Source organism: Macrotis lagotis, chromosome 8 (assembly GCF_037893015.1).
Source record: "Macrotis lagotis isolate mMagLag1 chromosome 8, bilby.v1.9.chrom.fasta, whole genome shotgun sequence".
In the NCBI taxonomy this organism is placed as follows: domain Eukaryota; kingdom Metazoa; phylum Chordata; class Mammalia; order Peramelemorphia; family Peramelidae; genus Macrotis; species Macrotis lagotis.
This window is the reverse complement of record NC_133665.1, coordinates 68270489-68284785: the sequence shown is the minus strand read 5'-3', so window position 1 is coordinate 68284785 and position 14297 is coordinate 68270489.

Genomic DNA, 14297 nt, shown 5'->3' with positions numbered 1-14297 from the left:
GCAGTTGTGCCCTTCTCCCCCAATTCTGTGCTTCCTCATTTATTGGATGAATGAATAACCATCCTTTCCTCCCATGGCACCCTGGGGGGCTCTGAATGCAGTCCACCTAATCATGCTTTAGAGAAGTCTTCCTTCCATCCTTTTGTGTTAGAGTTTTATTTTTGATGGCTGAGATGTTGCTGAATGCAGAAATAACAAACTATTGTTTTGGCCTGATCCTGTTCTCAGTGCAATTAGAAACAAGAATCATGAAAAAAAAAGATAAAATCATTTCCTAATCTCTGTCCAACACTTTTAAGTAGGTTCCCACCCTCTGCCCCATGGTACTCAAAACCTCTAAGTATCTAGGAAAATAAAGTCCCTTCCAATTTAATTAAGTATAGAACCCTTAAATATTCTAAGTACTGGGACACCCTGAACATTTCTCTTAAGAACTTTACAATTGCTTTCCTTTGGGGGGGGGGGGAGTAAGATTGGGAGAAAAATTGTAAAACTCAAAACTGAAAATCTTTTAAAAAAATAACTTTACAATTGATTGTAAGGTGTGGCAGACAATGGCATACTTTCCAGCATAGGATACCCTTATCAGAGACACTGCTAAAGTGAACTAGTTTTTTAAGGGGGTTGCACCATATTTTCCCATGTATAAGATGCACTTTAATTTTGGGACCCAAAATTTGAAAAAAAAGATATATAAAGTTCTTGAATTCATATTTTATCATTGTGAAATTCAAGGACCTTCTGCTCATAACTTTCAGGCATCTTTTGGGTAAATCTAGTGCATGTACATATGCCTAGTCCATTCCATTTCACGAATCTGAAACACCAATTGTGTCCTCCTCTGAAATCAGCAACTTCTTTTTTCATCAGTAAATCTTCTTGCCTCATGCTGAACCATCTTTGTGGACACAGGAATTACAATGACCCTTTGCTTTTCAATCCATTTCTTCAATTCCCTCTCTAAATCAGGCCATTTTGCTGACTTGCCTCTCATGGCCTTCTGCCATGGTGTTTTCATTAGGGTTTCTTCTTCCCATGGCTAGTCTCAGTTTGTGTTCTCAGTTGGAGGAGGACCAAACTTACATTCAGCAACACAATTTCCATTCACTTTTTTCAAACTGGATCACTTTTAACTTGAATTCAGCACTTTGAAAATCTTTTCTCAGCCATTTCTAGGCAGAATGTAACGTAATATACAGGTAACAAATGGGAAACAATGAGAGCAAAGACAACAAGCATAAAAAAGTAGAAAATGCAAGTAAAAAATTACAATCACCATATAAGATGCTTCCAGTTTTTGGACCCCAAATTTTTCAGAAAAGGGTGTGTTTTATACGTGGTACATGGGGGTGGGTAGCTCAGAGAGCAGAGATGAGAAAATTGATGATGTTTGTCCTTCATTTTTGAAGAAGACCATGACATCAGGGATCATGATAAGCACATGAATCAGATTTCAGTGAGGGGATGCTGAGCTAAGTCACCAGTCTTACTTTCTCCTCCAGAGCCACATGAGATCAGCGGCCAGATATGAACCAGGACAACTATAGAAGGCTCTGGATGCGAGCTAATCATTGTTAAATGATTTAACCAAGGTCAAACAACTAGTAAGTATCAAGTGTCTGTGACTCCCAGGTCAGTGCTCTATCCACTATGCCACTTAACTGCCCCAAGAAAATAATTAAGGATATATTCACAAGGAGAAGTAGCTCAAAGATTTAATTCTTTCAGGCTAGGGCAAAGACCATTATTTATTTTGTTGATAGGACTTCTGGGAGGGTAAGAGGGGGAGGCTAAGTGGCAGCAGTGGATAGAGCACAAGCCTTGGAGTGAGGAGGATCTGAGTTCAAATCCAATCTCAGACACATAATTACTTAGCTGTGTGACTTTGGGCAAGTCACTTAACCTCATTGCCTTGCAAAAACAAACAAATAAAAAGTTCATTGATTTCATCTCAATAAGTTGAACAATAGAATGAGAGTAGGAGAAGGTACATGATTAGTATAGAAGATTAAAAACTATAAAACATATCTTTGTCCAATATTTCCCATACTTCATAGGGACTGTTTTTTCCTTTCTTTATTTCCCCATCATTTAGCACAATTCCTGGATTATGGCATTGCTTATTGATTGATGACTCAGTAAGAAGAAAAACTATCCTAAGTACTAACTGAGAGAGAAAATCAGGAAAAACTAACTTCACTAGAATTTCTTTTGGCCTCAGAGAAGTTACATGGTTGGGTGGATAGAGTGCTGGACCTGGAATCAGGAAGATCTGAATTCAAGTCCAGTCTCAGACACTTACTAGCTGTGTGACTCAGGGAAAGTCATTTATTTAACCCCTTTGACTTTTTTCTTCACCTTTAAAATAAGTTGAAGAAGGAAATGGCAAAGTACTAAAGTCAGAAAAGAGGGTCAGAAAGAGTTGAATGTGACTGAACAACTCAACAACTACAAACAGAACTAGGATAATCTAGTCTCTGTTGAGTTTTCATACCTTAATATGGATCCCAGAGGAGTTAATGGGAAATAGGGAAATAGTAGTGAGACTGAATAGAACTAAAGATCATTCTAAATCATATTTGTATCCTCCCTCCAAAATATTTTACATGTAATAAGTATTTTAATAAATGGTTGGAGAATGAATGAATTAATCCCACACCTACACATATATATCTCAAATCTAAGGGTAAAACCACATGAATAATGATTGTCCTTCATTTTCTAAGAAGATCATGATATCAGGGAGGTGATGCCATGCCAAGCACATATATTGTATTTGAGTAAAGGTTGCTGTGCTAAGTCACCAACCTCACTTTCTTCTCCAGATCCATCTGGGTCCAGTAGCTAGATTTGAATCAGGACATCTGGAGATGGCCCTGGATGTGAGGCAATCAGGGTTAAGTGACTTGCCCAAGGTCACACAACTATTAAAAATCAAATATCTGAGACCAAATTTGAACTTCTGTCCTCCTGACTCCAAGACCAGTGTTCTATCCACTGTGCCACCTAAAAACACTAAACTACATATATGGTGTGTGTATATATATATATATATATATATATATATATATATATATATATATACATATATACATATGTTATAACAGTCATTTCTTGTACTTGTGCTTGTTGAGTACCCCCCTTAGTTTCCAATTCTTTACCATCATGAAAAGAGTTGCTATAAATAATTTTGTACATGTAGCTCTTTTCCTTCTTTTTTTGATTTCTGGGTCAAAGGACATGCACAGTTAAATAGATTTTGGGCCATGGTTCCAAATTGTTTTCCAGAATGGCTATACTAACTCACAACTCCATGTGATGTAAAATTTTGAATGAAAACTTATCCACTGTGAGTAAATGTCACAGTTTATTTTAAACCTTTCCTAAATTCACTGCTATTTATTTTTAAAATTATGTCACATACTCAGTGATATTACTGAACAAAAAAGATCTGATAACTGAATAAACAAATGAATAAACAAAACATAAAACTGTATGCCCTTCAAAGATAGGCTAGGTGACTCAGGCCATACATTGTTCTACTATGAAGCCATTGGCTCATGTTTCTCTCTCCTTTTTTTTATCATCATTTCATTTGAGGCAGGGAAGTGGGAAGCCTTAAATTATTTTCAATACTAGTCTACTGCTAACAGCATGACCACTTGCCAGAATTATGTAAAGGAGGAGGTATGGGCTGGACTAGATGGTAAGTGTCTGAGGCTGGGGTCCTTTATCATTGTGAGATTCTATGAAATATGTGAAAGAATAAGATCACAGATGTCTAAAGTGGGGTCCTGGGGCTACCTAGAGGACCATGGCTTGAAGCAGAGATATGTAATCAACAAGGGTGTAATCAATACAGAGCAAGTGGCATCCCACTCTCTCTGCAATAATCAGTTATTGTGGGATCTGTCCCCAAAAGAACATCTTTTCTTGGTCCTCAACATTCCCCTACTCAGTGCCATTCCCTGCTGGTCAATCTTTCAACTGCCTGAGAAGGGCATTGATTCCTGAGAAATTACCCATGCACTCAAAGTAGTAACTTTGCAATTGCCATTGGGAAAATTCCTTGCCCTATACTCCAAAGCATACCTACTCCCTTTCCCCTATCACCTGGGACTTCTCAAAGAATGGGTTTAATGTTCCAGGGCAGTGAATTAGAGCCCTTCCCCTCCCTCCTTTTTATTCGAGTTAAAGTGAGTTTCCTAAGTTGAGCAATTAGGAATGTGCATTGTAGAGCTTATTATATTATCTTTCCAGTCAAACGCACTTCTCTTCTAAGTTCTATTACCAAAGAGGGTACAACTACCTTTCTAGTCATCAGGTTCACAACCTTGTGTTAACCCTCAACCCTTTAGTCTCTTTCACCCCCATATATTCAAATAGCTGTCAAATCTTGCTGCTTCTACCTCTACAACAATTGACACATGTGTTTCCTTCTCTTCACTCACACTGCCACCACTGTACTTTCTGCCCTTTTTATTTCCAGTATTGGATCATTGATTTGGAATTAATACCTCTTTGCCTCAAGTACCTGTCCCTCCAATATATCCTCCAAACAGCTGCTAAAGTGATTTTCCTAAAGTGCAAGTCCAACCATATCACTCTCCTCTTCAATAAACACCAGGGACTCTCTGTTGACTCATATCAAATATTTTTTCTTTATCCATTTGATTTGGCAGAGATTAGCACTGAGTAGGGGAATTTTGATATTTATGTAATGCCCCAAATTAGCAGCATATTAATATATGTATATAATTTACAATTAAGTAACTACATGTGGGAACAAAATTCACCCTGAATGACCAGAAGAGTAACTTAGAACTCTGGACCAAAGCACTTTTGGGACTTGGTCCCAACTAATGAAATGGACCCTGAACCTTCCTCATGATATGAGGTGTTCTCTATTTCCAGGGTCCTATTTTTATTGACCCCAATATTTTAACTTTCAAGAACTGTTATATTAAATACAGAATAATTCTAATGGTTCACATATGCTATATAGGCAAGAATAAACAAAACAACGTATCAGCAGTGTCATAGGTTGGGCAAGGTAGGAAATACCTCCTCTGACTAGGTGATCACAAGATGAATGGGCTACTCCTAAGGTTGGGCAAGAGGAAATGGTACTGGAACATATACTCCAAGAACATTTTGGGGTGGGGGAACTTTCTATGCCATGCCCCGCCCCATGGTTGGTTGGAATTTGAGTCATGGAATTTGAGTAAAACAGGGTGGAGATGTCCACGTGAACATTCTTAACAGTCTTGCAGTTATGCAAGTAAGCTCCAAAGCTGATAAATAAGTATTGAACTTATATTAAAATTTGAAGCCTGTTATAGGACCTTCCTTTTAGAATCTATATTCTTGTGCAATTTATAGAAAATATAGATTAAGAATAATTAGATGACTGACTAAATATGTATTATTAAATGAGTATATTAAAATAATTACTAACAATCATTACTTCTAAAGACATAATAACAAATAACTGATTAGAATCTTGAGTAGGGATCCTCAAGGAATCAATTTTATCATATTATACATATAAAAGCATAAATTTTTGGAAGTAGAAAACCTAGGTTCAAATACTGATTCCCGTATATGACTGTGGATAAATCATTAAACCTTTCTAGGTTCCTTTCTCTTCATGTGGAAAATGAGAGGGTTGGCAAATAGATATCTGTATTTTATATATATATATATATATATATATACACATATATACATACATATACATATATATAAATATATACAATATTATACATATATTGTTTATGTGCAACATTATGCATGCATATATGATATATTTATACACATGCCAGGTATGTGTATGTATGTGTATTTGTGTGTGTATGTGCATGTCTGCATAAAATCTTTATTAAGCCTACTATATGCTGAATACTATGATAAGCACTGTGGGAACTACAAAATGTGGATTAAAACATGGTCCTTGTTCTCTAGAATCTTGCAGTAAGGGGGTGGAGTACTCACCAATTGGGTTCTGGCTGAACAAATTATGGCTATGAATGTAATAGAATAATATTGTTACACAAGAAACATTAAAGGGAATAATTTCAGAAAAATGTGGGAAAATTTGTCACAACTCATTCAGAATTAAGTCAGCAAAACCAGGAGAAAACAGCAACATCTGAAAATGAAGGACTTTGACAGACTTCAGAACTCATGATCAACTGTGATTCAGAGACCAATGATGAAAATTGCTGCCTACTTTCTGATATGACAGAAAGGTTATGTACTGAACAAATGTCTAGAATAAGACACATTTTTGGATTTAGTCAACATGAAGAATTTATTTGACTTAATTTTGCATATTTGTTGTAAGGATTTTGTTATTCTTTTTTCTTTTCTGGGTGAAGGGACAGTTGGAAAGAAGGAAAATAAATTGATTAACTAATTAAAAATAAATTTGAAAAATAAAGGAATACACATTTATACTTCCCTTAGTACTCTGAACGTAGCAGGGGATGAGTTCTGCAATCACATGCTGAATGATCACTTGCCTAGTTATTCCAGTGGAAATTCCTTTTAAGTATGAATTGGATTAGAATATCTTTGAAATCCCTTCTACCTCTTCAATGATTCTGGGACAGTTTCCTTGAAAGAGCCTACCACAGTTCTCTTTTGAGGAAATGTGAAAAGTCTTTTAGTCTATCTTTACCTCCTTCCTTCTTTAGACAGGAATTTCCTTAATTTCAGAATTCTACAACCTCTTTCTATTAGTTATTACAAAATTTGCCAACTCTTATGGGGAAGATTTGTGATTCAGCTCTTATTATCAGGAAAACTTTCCCCCTATACTATTTAATTTATAATATTTTATTTTTTTCCCAATTACATGTAAAAACAATTCCATACATTCATTTAAAAAATTTTTTTTAAATTCCAAATTCTCTCCCTCTCTTCCTCCCTTCCCCTCTCATTGATTGGGCAAGTAATTTGATATAGGTTACACAAGTATAATCGGTTATCTGATTTAAACTAAGTACTATGATGGAAAAAGTAGGAATTCTGGAGTCACTAGATGTTGAAATCTCTCCTCTGACATTTTATCATACAACGCTGGATAAGGTCTTTAATCTCTTTGAGTCTCAATTTTCTTATCTGTAAAATAGGAAGTAATTATAATACATACTCTCCTTATCAGACATTCTAGTGAGGATCAAATGAAATTAGATAGCTAGCTAGATACATAGATGTAAGATGTATACATACATAAATATATGGTGCTTTGTGAACTTTAAAATACCAATTATGTTTATTTTTATTGTTTTTAACATTTTGACATATTGTTGCTTTTACAAATGTTTCTCTTCATGCTGCAAATTAATGTATTTCTTTCTCATCTACATGAAGACTTTGCTGAAAAATGAAGTGAGAAGAACCAGGAGAATTATATACACAGTGACAGCAATCCTAGATGATGATCAACTGTGACTGACTTCAGTATTCTCAGCAATACAATCATCTAAGACAATTTCAAAGGACTTATGATGAAAAATACCATCCATTTCCAGAGAAACAACTTATGGAGTCTGAACATAGACTGACACACTGCTTTTCACTTTCTGTATTTTTTCCCCATGGTATTTGGTTTTGTATTTTTGGTCTGTGTTTTCTTTTACAACATGAAACTAAATATAGAAATGTATAATGTACAATCTATATCAAATTACTTTTTATCTCAGGGAGGGGAAAGGAGAAAGAGAAAATTTGGAATTAAAGTTTTTAAGAACATTTTTACATGTATATTGGAAAAATAGCATTAAAAATGAAATTTGTTTTTTTTCCTAGTTTTAATTCTCTTATCCATTGGAAATGACTTTTTATATATTTTATATTTATTTACTTGTATACATATGATATCCCTTCCATAGACTGTCATCTCTCAGAAGGTAGGGACTATATGGTAGAGTTTGGAAATTTTTTTACCTATCTCTTGAACCAAAGTGATTGTATATGATAGACACATTTTGTGTTGAATTAACTCATTTGACTTAACTCAATTGAATTAACTCAATTAACTCAAACCAAGTTCTTCCTTCTTTTTCTGTTAAGAGGAAATACAAAGCAGCTGGCTACTATTATTTTGGTAGGAGTCCCACATTTATTTAGACTTGTTAAATTACCCCTGCCCCCTGGGTTTCTTCTCCCTAAGGACTAAACCTTTCTTCTTTCCACTCCTTTAATTGCTCCTATATTTCCTTTTTTGAAATCTCTCCAAAGTCTCTACATTTCTCTTGAGTTTTGGAAACCAGAACCAGTCTGACCTGTACCTTGTATAATTGAAGTATTATTCCCAGGGAAGCAATCTGAATCTGCCTTTAATAAAGGGCTATGTTTAAGCAGTCTGACTTCAGGGCCTGAATCTTTCCACAGTACTAGGCTGCCCCTTGTGGTTACTGTATTGGAAGTTTTTGCTTAATTGTTTTTCTTGATTACAAGGGAGGGTCCTGTTTGAGGGACTGGTGGAATAATGATGCAATATAAAAACAAAAGACATCAGTAAAATTTGTATTATTTTGAAAAGGTTGTATTTTCTCTTATGGAAATTATCTCAATCCTTAGATAACTGCTTTATTTGGTAGTGTTTATTATAGATACATATCAGTTCCTTCAGATTTTATTTGGTATATTCATTGTCAAAGTTTTGACCTCAATACCATTCTTTAACTACAAAAGGGTATGTAGTGTTTGTATAGTGGAACCAGCATTGAATTTATAGCCAAATGTTCAAGTCCAGGCTTGACCTTTTATCATCTATATGATCTTATATATATCATGCCATCTTTCTGGTTCTCAGTTTCTTTATCTGTCAAATGAAAGAACTGAAACCAGATAAACTCTAAAGTTCTTTAGAATTTAGATATGTTGTTTACCATTTTTAGGTATTATTTTTGTTGGGCATAGTATTTTTACCTGTTCAATATCAAACTCATAAATTTTGTCTAATAATTTTTTCTGGTTGGTTGATAAAACATCCCTTTCCCATAATTTAGACAAGTATGGTACTATAATCCTTTTTCTTCTAGGTATTTGTTAACAAGTTATTCCATTAAATATATGTAGCAGGATTATATATGTATAACCTGTATCAGATTGCTTCCTGTCTTGTTGAGGAGGGAGAGAAGGGAAGGAGGGAGAAAAATTTGGAACTCAAAATCTTGTAAAAAATGAATATTGAAAACTATCTTTATATGTGTTTAGAAAAAAAATCAATACCATTAAGTGCAAAAAAATAAAAATACAAAATGAAAAAAGAGTTGTTCCATTTAATTTTATCTTACCATTTTTTTAACTTCAATCACACTTTCTTATCATTTGTTACTAACTAAAATTTAACAAAACTAATCTAATTTCAATTTAATCCAGTATGTACTTATTAAATGTCTACTATGTACAAGGTAAATGATTGGTTGAATTGATGTCCACAGGGTTAGGAAGACCTGGATTCAAATCCCAACTCTGACACCTTCTGATTGTATGATCTCTGGCTGTGACTTAAAATCTGAGTGCCTATGCAATGCTCTGAAAACATAAATTGCAAAGCAGGTGCCAAATGTATTGGTAGAGGAAGCTTCCTTGTCATAGTTCCTTATACCAAGGAAATCGCAGGTCTTTATCTTTGTAATGTGAAAAGCTAGTGCTGCAGCTACAAAGACAACAATGGAACACTCTCTTCTGTCCTTAAGGAGCTTACTTTCTACAAGACCAGAGAGATTCAACTTCTATACAAATTGGCAGCTGAGGACAATATTGAGAAATATGTAGGTACCTTTAGTTTGAATTTTCCCTTTATCAAAAATAGAAGCTTCACTTGAATGGATGGTTGTCTAGCTGGCTGGCTGACTGATTGAATGAATGAATGAATGAATGAATGAATGAATGGATAAATGAGTAATTGAAAAAAGAATTTAAGTGCATATTAAATATCAAGCCCTATGTTTAAGTGCCAAGGATACAAAAACAAGAAATCAAGTCAGCTCCTGTTCTCAAGGTGCTTCTATTCTAAATTTGCTGTTGTTCAGTCATTTTCAGTATGGTCCAACTCTTCATGGCCCCTTTTGGAGTTTTCTTGGCAAAGATACTAGAGTAGTTCACCATTTCCTTCTCTAGCTCATTTTACAGATAAGGAAACTGAGGCAAACTGGGTTAAGTGACTTAACTGGTAAGTGTCTGAGGCTGGATTTAAACTCAAGTGCCCATGGCTTCAGGTCTGGCACTCTATCCACCTTGCCACCTAGCTGCCCTTGCCCAATATTGCATTACTCTTTTTTTTTTTTTAGGTTTTTGCAAGGTAAATGGGGTTAAGTGGCTTGCCCAAGGCCACACAGCTACGTAATTATTAAGTGTCTGAGGCTGGGTTTGAACCCAGGTACTCCTGACTCCAGGGCCAGTGCTTTATCCACTATGCCACCTAGCCACCCCTAAAATATTGCTGTTGTTTCACTGTTTTTTTGTTTGTTTTTTAGGTCCCTTTTTTTAGAACACATTATCTGTGTTAAGTGATCAAGGCTCTAAGTCTTAAAGTTTTTATTTATTATGGACCTCTTCTGGTGAAGCCTAAGAACCCCTTCACAAAATAACGTTTTTCAGTGCATAAGATGACAAAAGAAATGCAGTGACCAAAATACTTTTAAGAATACAGAACACAATAAGAATCCCTGTTTTATACAGATTTTTGAGAAAAGTTTCCCATCAAAGGGTGTCTTTTATGAAGAATTCTATGATGGAACTCTTTTTGCTTTCTTTGTTCTAAAAATAAAACTTGTTTGTTGTTCTTTTGAACTGTGAACTTGCAAGGGCAGTTAGCACTTGAATAATGGGTGGTGTCAGAAACTGATTTCCTTAGATACTTTGAGTGGGAGCTATGAGTAATGTAGATGACGTTTCTCAGTGTAGACCTCAGGGCCCTTTATGGAGAGAGGTTTCTGACCCTAGGTCTAAAGTTCATATTCCCTAGTATTTTTATACTTTAATACATTTCTAAGGTATTATTCTAATAAATTTTCTGTTGGGTTTTTTTTTTTGTTGTTGTTGTTTTTAAGTTTTTGCAAGGCAAACGGGGTTAAGTGGCTTGCCCAAGGTCACACAGCTAGGCAATTATTAAGTGTCTGAGACCGGATTTGAACCCAGGTACTCCTGACTTCAGGGCTGGTGCTTTATCCACTACGCCACCTAGCTGCTCCTCTAATACATTTTCTAATACATTCGATTCTGTTCTAATATATTTTATCTTTTTCTATTCTATTCTAATACATTTTATCTTTTTCCAACTAAATTAAAAGTTTCTGGTGGAGTTGAGATCTGGTACTAGACTTAGCTATATTCTGGTCTTTATAGATCTCAGTAAGAGGTAGCAGGGGTATGGGGGGAGGGGTGTTCCGAGAGAATTAGTACCTTTGGTGTAAGGACTTGCCTAGCCCTTTGCAGGGTTGCTCATCCATCTTTGGGATTCACTTTCATCGGACTTTTACCTTCAACTCCAAGAAGCTGTGGCAGGTGAAGTGACCTCATCCAGGTGAAACTGTTAAACTTTGTTGAGGGTAACTGAGAGACCTCAGCTTAGGGAGATGTCTATTCCAAGCATGTAAAGCATATGAAGACAGGCCTTGGCAGAATGGGCTGATGAGATCAGTTTGTTCCAACAGTCATGAAGGTGATTGGAGCAGATGCTATGTGGACTGCTCAGGGCTTGGTGAGACATTAAAGACCCCATGGTCATCTACAGCATCCTGGGCCATCACAGATCATCTTAACTTTTGTCCTACCACTGGACCTCCCTATTCTAGTGATTTGTAGAGAGTGTACTTCTGTGTGTATGTTGGGGGGGGGGGATGAAAAATTTAAAAAGTAGCAAACATCTATTCATAAAGTAGCTATTTTCTAAAAGTAGCAAACATTTGATTGGGAGCAAAGCAATAATATCATTTTTCTCACCTGGTATATACGATAGGCTAGACCCTGGTGCTTTGCCTTAAATGAATATTTGTTAATTGATTGCAGTTCTTTAAAAGGGGCTTGTGTCTTTGGTTTATGGAATTGTATGGAAAGGGACAGAAGAGCCACATATTCTTATCCTAATAGATCTAGAACTTATTGGGTGACCTGATTGCAAGAGAGAGTGTTAATGGTTGGATGTCTATCTAAACTTACTGGAATATTATGAGGAAAGAATGTAATAAAATGCTATAAAAATGTCTCTAATGAAGCATGTTACTTACCTCCCAACAAATTCAAAAAGATTCCCTGGGGAACACTGGAGAACTACAGGTATTTGTTTTACTTTGCCATGGTTATCTGTTACAAGGGTTTGTTTTTATTTCTCTGTCAGTTTTAACTTAGAGCTGGGAGGAAGGAGGTAACAATAATGTCAAAAAGGGAGGGGAGTATTGAAATAATTTTTTAAAACTACAAGAAAGGGAACAGAAGGAAATACAAAAAGAAGCACAAACAGGACACTTCTGAAAGTATTGGCTAGAATCACAGTCCTTTATATTTCCTTTTTTTTTTTGTAAGCAAGCAGAATGGACCTGCCTTTTAGACATGTCAAAGTGGATGTCCTTAGGAGTTATCCTGGATTCCTTACTATCTGTCAGACCTCATATTCAATGTTACCAAGACTCGTGATTTTCACCTTTGCAATATCTCTTGAATAAGTTTCTTTCTCTCCTCTGATACCACCAGCACCCTGGTACAAACCTTTATCTCCTCATACCTATCCTATTGCAATAATCTGCTGGTGGGTGTCCCTACTTCCAGTCTCTCCTATCACTAATTGTTCCTCCTTTCAGTCACCAAAGTGATTTATTTCCTAAATTAGAGGTCAGATCATGGAATCTCCTTCCCCCACTCTGTAAGTTCTAATGACTCCCTTATGCTTCCAGGACTAAATACAACATGCTCTATTTAAAGTCCTTTAAATCCTAGCCTCCAACTACATTTCCAATCTTCTTACACATTATTCTCTGATACTTACTCTTTAGGTCTAGTAACACTGACCTCCAGGTTATTCCATGAACAAGGAAGTCCATCTCTCAGCTCTAAACATTTTCTCTGGTTGTCCCTTAATGTTTGGAGCCCTCCTCCTTCTTCTGCTCTAACCACTGATCTCCCTGGCTTCCTTTAAATGTCAAGTAAAAATCTCACCTTCTACCAGAAACTCTCAGCAATCCTTCTTAATTCGAGTGCCTTCTCTCAGTTAACTGCCTATATATTCTATATCTTCCTTTTAAATAATGGTTTATATATTCTTCCCCTGTCCCAAAAAATATTGTAAGCTCCTTTAGGGCAAAAGACTGTCTCTTGTTCATTTTTGGTATCCCAAATGCTTAGTACAGGGCCTGATACACATAAATGTTTATTGATTGATTGATTGACTAATCATGGTTTCCTATACCATCCTCTCTTTGTATTCAGTTGCATCTATGGAAGTATTCTATTTCTTTTTTTGAGCATGTATTTAAGTTCAGAATAATAAAAAAAAACCCCAACCCCACTATCCTTGTTCTCTTTCTATTACCATCTGAGTTCTCCTCAGGAGAACTTTGCTAGCTCATCATTACTATAATTTCCTTTAAGTATGAATGTTTCCCAGTGCTTTGTTCTGGTTCTCTCCTCTCCCTTTCCTTCCCTCTTTCCTCCACTCCCCTCCCTTCCCTTTTTCTTTCTCTCTTCCCTTCCCTCTCCTCTGTCTCTTGTCTCTATCTGTGTGTGTCTGTAATCTCACCAATGTTTATTGTACAAAAGTCGATGGTTCTTGGATCTATACAGAGTGTCCAAAAGTCTTAGTGCTCTATGACTTCTGGGACATGACAAACATTTAGTGAAATAAATAATGATCTTGATTTTAACCCTAATTGAAATAGTTAGTGCCTTTCCAATAAGTGGTTCTCATTGTAAAACTCAGAGGCAATTGTTACTCTTTTAAAGTTGTCTATTTTTTTAGTCTCTTAATTCTCTTGTATATATTGTTGCTTCATTTAGTGCAGCTCCTTTGTCTTTTTGCATATACTGCTTTATGTCTTGATTTATTGCTTTTATATATATATTCTCTTTCCTGGATCTTCTTTTGTAGAATCACATTCATCTCATTTTTTTTCATTATAGCTCTTATTACATCTTTTGAAGTATTTCTTGGATGCCGCAGATCACATCTGCAAGTACTTCTTGCATTTCTACTTTATGGGTTTCAATGTAGGTTTCCATTTTTTATCTTTTTTGCATTTCTTGTCAGCACCATTGCATTTAATTGTTTTATTCTTTGTATTTTTGTC